At 36.7% G+C, this 8,160-nt stretch overlaps 2 non-coding genes across 2 annotated transcripts; both read left to right on the plus strand.

Annotated features, from left to right (window-relative positions):
* The first annotated feature begins 753 nt into the window (after window positions 1-753).
* Window positions 754-859, plus strand: LOC124886845. The gene has a single exon (XR_007044251.1). It is a non-coding gene; the product is annotated as a small nucleolar RNA R71 (small nucleolar RNA).
* Window positions 860-6,549: 5,690 nt separating this feature from the next.
* Window positions 6,550-6,655, plus strand: LOC124886860. The gene has a single exon (XR_007044265.1). It is a non-coding gene; the product is annotated as a small nucleolar RNA R71 (small nucleolar RNA).
* The last annotated feature ends 1,505 nt before the right edge of the window (window positions 6,656-8,160 follow it).

Raw genomic sequence — 8,160 nt, forward strand, 5'->3', positions numbered from 1 at the left:
AAAACCACCCTTTGGCTTAGCATACAATTAGGTATAAATTTACCAATTTGGGTCCCTAATTGCTTAATGGAGGCAAAGTGGGACACCACAGTTTGATTAAGTTGCGAAAAATCATTTTTTATTTCATGAATCATTTTGTCCGTTCCTTCCACTCTTATCAAAATCCTTGTCAAAACATCTTCAACTTTATATTTGTCGGGGTTGACCGTGTTACCATATTAGTTCTTCAACTGTTCATAAGGGGGCATATATTGGTCATAATCATGATGTCTATCCCTCCAATCATGATCATATTCACTGTTCGTCCAACCTTGATTCCCACCTTACCTTTGATAGGAAGGGCGGGAACCCCCCAAGTAATTAGCCTAGTACCGAATCTCCTCATCTAGATTTTTATCCTCCTCATCATTTTCATAGGCTTTTGATGCCACAACATTCACTGCTTTCGTAGGTGCACCTATCACATGTTTTGTTAAAAGCTCTAGTTAGAGCATTATCTTATCCATATTCTCCTCTCTATCTTCATCTTAATTTCTTTGATCCTTGTCAACCACGGATGTAGTGGGAGAACTCTTAGGAACTTTGGCATCTCAGGTATTCCATTCTCGATTTTGATTGGTAACCTACTCAAGTAAATTCGTTGCTGTATGATAATGCAACTTCATAAGAGAAGCCCCCACCACAATGTCTACCACGATTTTGTTGAGTGGATCAAAAGAACAGTAGAATATTTGGGGAATCATTTTCGCCGGGACCTCATGGTTTGGACATTGCCTTAGTTTTTCATTGAATCATTCCCACACTTCATACAAAGGCTCTCTATTCAATTGTCTAAAGTTTATGATCTTATCCCTCAGGTAGAGCATTTTTGTTAGTGGGAAATACCGGTCAAGGAAGGCCATGGTGAGTTCATCCCATGAAGTGATAGACCAGGTCAAAAAAGATCGAGGCCATAATACCACCTCTTCTTTTAGAGAAACAAGAAGAGATGAAGCCAGATGGAATCTTGGGTTATGTGTGCAATATCAAATAGTGAACACACCTCTACAAAAGTATTCAAATAAAGTTTGGGGTTCTCAAAGCTTGCCCCCCAAAAAGTCCCTTCATTTGCAATATGTGCAACTTGAAGCTTGTGATATTAAAGACACTATTACCAAGAGTAGACAGGATACAGATGGCACTTGAATGACCAACATCATTGAGTTGCCCCTCATAATCAAGAGGGCCATTGAAAGACCTATCTTGACTAGCACTGTCACTCATGGTTGTGTTTATGCTATGGCTATCACCTAGAAGGAAATAAAAACAACAGCCAAAAAAATATACACCACTACGTGTATGCCCTAATTAATAATCCATACCACACAAGTAAAAACTAAATTTCACTCTTCGACAGTGGTGCCATTTTGATAACACTCACCCGTACCATATAAAGTAATATAAGACAGTCATTGCCAATATCACAACTCTTGTTGAGGTCGAATCCACAATGAGTGAAAAGTAGAATTCTAATCTTATGGGTCTTAACATTTACTAAGAAATCACCTGAAGTGCAAATAGAGTAAAAAACATGATTTAAAATTAGGGGGGAGGGGCTTTGGGAGTGTTTGTGTCAATAGTAACTCAATTTTGTGAACAACACAACAATTGGAATTTAAATTCAATATAAAGAAAATCTAGGACAATGTCTACCAAATGGCAAATTAGGTATGGGTAAGTGTAGATTTGGTGCATATGCTAGTTGTTAACAATATGGTAGGCTAGGTCTAGGGTCCTTGAGGTAATCTTGTCAATAAAACCTCAAGAATTTCACCTTTTGAACCTTTTGGATACCTAAGAAGTTTTTTAATTACATTCACCTAGTACCACAATTGGATACCCCTATGTCATGGAAGATACCCTAGATAAGTAATATTCATACTCACTCCTATGTCTAAGATAGTGAGAATTTGCAAACTAAATCCATTAATTGTCTACTATTTCTTTATTTCCCACATCCCTCTTTCAAGGATGATTAGGGTTCCAAAAGTTCACCTACATCCTTTGTGAAGGATGGTTTGAGCTTTCAAGAGTTTAGGGTTTTCACCCACAAAGCTATTTTGAGTATTTGGGGCTATCACCCACAAATACCAATAAATTTAGTCAAGCAATAGTAGAACACATTATAAAATAACGAGAATATACATAAATACATCACAACCCAAAACTAATTGCACGTTAGTTCAACATAATCCCAAGACTAAAAGATTTAGATACTCATAAAGAAAAGAGAGAAACATATACCAAAAGAATTGTTCATGGTATCCATTCTTCAGAGACACCAAACTCCAAATCTCCAATTTAAATTTACAATTCTTGGCCAATTTAGGTTTTTAATTTAAAATTCAAAGTGTTGGTAGTCTCTAGAATACCCAAAATGGGGAAGGGTTTTAATCTTGTAAGGGATTTGGGGTCAGCTGCTGAAAATTACAAAACAAACCCTGGGCCTAATTCCACGTTGCCGCGATCGCACTTGATTTGACCACGATCATGGCTACTGTGAACACGGGTAGATCAATGAAATCACAGTTGTTGACCTTCTTAACTGGCTACGATCGTGGTCCTTAGACCAAGATTGAGGTAACTGTGGTCTGTTTCTACCCCAGGTATTCCAGCTACACATCCTTTCTCTTTTTTTGATCCATATTAGCTAAAGTCCACATCTTTCCATCTCATAACCTGTATTCCAGCAAAATATGGATATTAGTGCATTTAATCATACTTATATCTCATTTATAGATTTAAATCATGGCAATGAGCATAAATGTCGAGTACAAATGAGTGGTAAATTCACTTCTTATAAACACCCCCAACTTAAAGCTTTACTTGTCCTCAAGCAATACTACCTCTTACCATGAGACTATGCATATTTACGCCCATATTGAATGACCCAAATGATCAAAATGACTTCAAGCATAGTTAATACCACAATTTAGCTCTTCAAACATGGGCAAACCTATTTTTGCAACACCACTTAACATAAAATGAAATTTATCAAGAATGCAAGAGACTTTAAAGAGAAACCATGAAACAATCATTGATACTCTAAAAATGACTCACCTTTGACCTCAAATACACTATACTCCTTTTTGCCTCATTTTTTGGGAGATGAAAAAATCACGCACCTCAACTTATTTACATTCTTCCTTATAAGAAAGAAAATTTCACACACCAAGTCATCAAATATGAAACAAGGAATTTAAGTCTAAAATACTCACTCTCTCAAGAAATTTGGATGCTAATATGTACCATGCCATAGGCTTGTCCTTATTTTCAATCACCACTACAATAAAAAACACAGTGGGAAATCACAAAGGGCTTTTTTGAGCTTATAAGATAGGTTCAGGGCAGAGTAGGATATCTTTTAGGTAAAACATGGATATACCCTCCTTGAACATCTACATCACAATATTCCATCCAACTTTTGATCATGGGCCACTTCTTTTGTTTACACTCTTCAGACATATGCCTACTTTTTATTTCCTTAGATCACCCACTTTTTTTCATTTCTTTTTCTTGCACCCTTGTGCTTCTCTTTCCTTTGTTGGATCCTTTCCTTTTCTTATTCATTTGTTATTAATACTTAAGCTCATAAGAACTTACTTACAAATTTGTGGCCCAAATTTACCTCTTTCAATCTTCACCACCCCCAACTTAAGCTTGTAACCTCATGTTGTAATTTTAAGTTCAAGAAAGGTAGGGTTCAAAAGAAGGATAAAGATTGAAAAGCTCACATCTTGCAATGTGTTTGCCAAAGAAAGGCCAATAGGATTAAAGTTGGCGACTAGGGATAACATCTATGCCAGGGTAGGATTTTTAGGCAAAAGTGGACTTCTAATACCGCGATCGCAAGCCATGGAGCTGCAGCCCTGCTACCACGATTGCGGTCCTAGTAACCGCGATCGCGGTATTTGAGACCTATTTCAAACCAATTCTCCAAGTTCAAAACTTTCAAATTCTATTCCCCAAGCATGATCTACAATAGGAATTCACATTAACACCACTAAACAAGACTACTAAGTACTCGATTATGCCCTTCAAATGTAAGACCCATTATTTAACACTCAGTCTGGCAATATCTCAAGAACTTTGTGTGCTCTATTCATTTATCTCAATTTCACACACATGTTTGGGTGCTCAGGACTTCCCCACTTATGTGCACACCATGTTCTAGCAATGAAACACCATACAAGAAAAATTAAATAACACTTAAGCATGAAAATCATAATTTTAATCCTTCTCTACAACATCTATCTTATGGCATATTTTCAACAATCAAAGCATAGATTCAAGACACGTGTTAGATAAGTGAGGTAACAGAGATGCAAGGAGGATAAGTGAGGTAACAGAGATGCAAGGAGGCTATTGGAGTGCTCAAAAATGGCCAAAAATAGGTCAAATTGTACAGATAAGTTGAAAAGAGAGTGTGAGGGCAATGGAAGGTTAGATGGTTATATAGCTTAGGTAGTCATGATCACGGTCAGGAGTCCATGATCGCAAATACACAATAACTAAGGGCATTTCTGCACCTATGTTTTCCACTATTTAGCTCATTTCACATTTGGAAAGATTTTCCCTTATTTAGTCATAGTGCAAAAATTCCACTCTTTCCCCTTTTAAGCTTTTCCAATGCACTCAATAGTGCTACAAATGAATGGGTTATTCAATTTCCAATGCTAAAATCTACACTACACAAATAAAAATAAAGGATATGAGCCACTTTTATGGTATTTATGGGTCGCCTCCCATATAGCACCTTAGTTTACTTCGTGGCATGACGCTTTCATTTATTAGCACGTAGGGTCATCAAGGTCCCCCTCATTCACCTCCTCAACTTCAACATCAATCACCGATATCACTTGAATTCCACAAGTTGTTTCTTTATTTTGCATAAACGAAAGGAGACCTCATCTTAATGCATTCTAAACCTCATCTCAACCAACTCCATTTGAACAATGACTCTTCTGGTAGCTAAGAAAGGTCAACCAAGAATAATTGGTAGCTTTTGGTCCATTTTGCAATCTAGAACCACGAAGTCCACCAGAAGTATAAACTTGTCCACTTTGACTAAAACATCAGGCAAAATACCGACAAGTCTCTTGATAGATTGATCCACTATTACAAATATCATAGATGTTAAAGTTGGAGTATCCAATCCAAGATTTTTGTAGATGACTAAAGGCATGAGGTTTATAGTTACACCGAGATCGCATAGAGCTTTTTCAAACATATACATTCCTATAGTGCAGGAGAAGGTAAAAGATCTGGGGTCTTCTTTATTTTCCACAATTTTGCTACTCATGATAGCACTATAACCATGGGTGACTTGAATTGTGTCACCTTCAATGAGTTTATTCTTTGACATCAACCTTTTCATGAGCTTAGCATATCCTGGGATCTCTTGAATTGCTTTAAGCTATGGGGTATTGATAGAGAGGTTGCTAAGCTTGACCATGAATTTCTTGAGTTTATCACCCTCCTCTTTCTTTTGAAGCCTGTGAGGAAATGAGTGAGGGGCTTGTATTGTAGGAATCACATCATTTTATGGTTTTTCATTTTCCACCACCTCTTTATCAACTTCCACCAGTTCCATTTCATCATCATGTTCTTGAGATTTTGGTGGCACTTCTATCTACTTAACCTCAAGCATATTTTCACCCAAATATTCCTTCAAGTGACCACCAAGGTTCTTCCCACTCCTACTGACTATTTCTAAAACTTGAGCTTCATTTTTTGGGTTCAAAATAGTGTCACTAGGAAAACCACCCTTTGTCCTAGAATTAAATTGGGTAGAAATTTCCCCAATTTGAGTCTAGATTGCTTAATGGAGGTAGAGTAGGACACCATGACTTGATTAAGTTGTAAAAAATCACTTCTTATTTCATGGACCATTTTGTCTATTCCTTAACTGTCATCAAAATCCTCAGTAAAACTTCTTCGGCTTTGTATTTGTTAGGGTCGATGATGATACTATCTTTGTTCTTCACTCGGTCAAGAGGAGGCACTTATCGATTATAATCACAATCTCTATCCCTCCAATCATGGTCATATTCATGGTCCGTCCAACCTTAATTCCCACCTTGCCTTTGATAAGTGAGGCGGGAACCCCCTGTGAAATTTTCCAAGTACCGAATCTCCTCATCTAGCATTTTAGCCTTCTCATTATCTTTATAGGATTTGGATTCCACGGTATTCACTGCTTTCACCAGTTCACCCATCACATGTTTTGTTAAAAGCTCTAGGTGTGTCATCATCTTATCCATATTCTCCTCTCTTTCTTCATCTCACTTTCTTTGTTCTATGTCAACCAAGGATGTAGTGTGAGAACTCTTAGGAAGCTCAGCATCTCGGTTATGCGATCTACGATTTTGATTTGTAACCTCCTCAAGTAAATTCATTGCCACATGATAATTTAACTTCATAAGAGATCCCCCTGCCGCATTTTCCACCATGGTTTTATTAAGTGGATCAAAAGTACAGTAGAATATTTGGAGAAGCATTTTCTCTGGGACCTCATGGTTTGGACATTGCCTTAGTTTTCCATTTAATCTTTCCCACACTTTATACAAAGGCTCTCCATTCAATTGTCTAAAGTTTATGATCTCATCCCTTAGTTGGAGCAATTTTTTCTATTGGAAATACCGATCAAGGAAGGCCCCCGGCCAGAAGAAATCGAGGCCATAATACCACCTCTCCTTTTAGAGAAATAAAAAGAGATAACACCGGATGGAATCTAGGGTAATGTGTATAATATCAAAGAGTTCACATTCCTCTATAAAATTCTTCAAACAAAGGTTGGGGTCCTTATAAGTTTGCCCCTAAAAATTTCCCTTCATTTGCAACATGTGCAACATGATACTTCTGACATGAAATACATCCCATTAGTAGGTGGTTTATGGATATAACTTGGTTGACCAACTTCATTGAGTTGCCCCACATTGTCAGGAGGTCTATTGAAAGACCTGACTTTACTAGCATTGTCATTCATGGCTCTGTTTATGATACAAAATCACCTAGAAGGAAACAAAATCAACAACCAAAATAAATATACACCACTATGGGTATTACCTAAGTAAGAATCAATACCGCACAAGTGAAAACTAAATTTCACTCCCCGGCAATGACGCTATTTTGATAACACTCACCCGTACCACATAAAGTTGTATAGGGCGGTCTTTTTCAATATCACAACTCTTGTAGAGATTGAATCCATAAGGAGTGAAAAGTAGAATTCTAATCTTATGGGTCTTAAAACTTACAATGAAATCATCCCAAGTGAATATTGAGTAAAACACATGATTTAAAATTGGGGGGTTTGGTTTTGGGAGTGCGTGTGTCAATAGTAACTTAATTTTGCAAACTACACAACAATTGGAATTTAATTTCGATATAAAGATAATCTTGGGATTGTGTCTACCAAAGGAAAAATTAGGTATGGTTTGGTGTATATTTTCAGCACATGCTAGCTATTAACAATATTGTAGGCTAGGTCTAGGGTTCTTGAGTCTAGCTTGTCAACAAAACCTCAAGAATTTCACCTATTGAACCTTATAAATACCTAACAAGTGTGTTAATTATATTCACCTAGTACCTTAATTAGATATCCATATTTTAGGAAGATACGTAAGAAGTAGTAAACTTCATACTCACTCTTATGTCTAAGATAGTGAGAATGAGTAAACTAAATCCATTAATTATCTACTATTGCCTTGGTCCCCACATTTCTCTTTCAAGGATGATGAGGGTTCCAAAAGTTCACCCAAACTCTTATTTCAAGGATGGTTTGAGATTTCAAGAGTTTGGGGTTTTCACCCACAAACCTATTTTGAGTATTTGTGGCTTTCACCCGCAAATCCCAACAAATTTAGTCAAGTAATAGAAGAACCCATTATCAACTAACTAGCATATACACAAATGCATCACAGCCCATAACTAATTTCTCCTTGGTTCAACATAATCCCAAGACTAAAATATTTAGCTACTTATGAAGAAATAAAGGAAATGTATACCAAAAAGATTGTTCCAGTCATCCATTCTTCACAAACACCAAAATCCAAATCCCCAAATTAAATTTAAAATTGCCAAATTTAGAGTTTCAATTTCAAATTCAAAGTGTTTCTA

Source organism: Capsicum annuum, chromosome 8, assembly GCF_002878395.1.
Source record: "Capsicum annuum cultivar UCD-10X-F1 chromosome 8, UCD10Xv1.1, whole genome shotgun sequence".
NCBI lineage: Eukaryota > Viridiplantae > Streptophyta > Magnoliopsida > Solanales > Solanaceae > Capsicum > Capsicum annuum.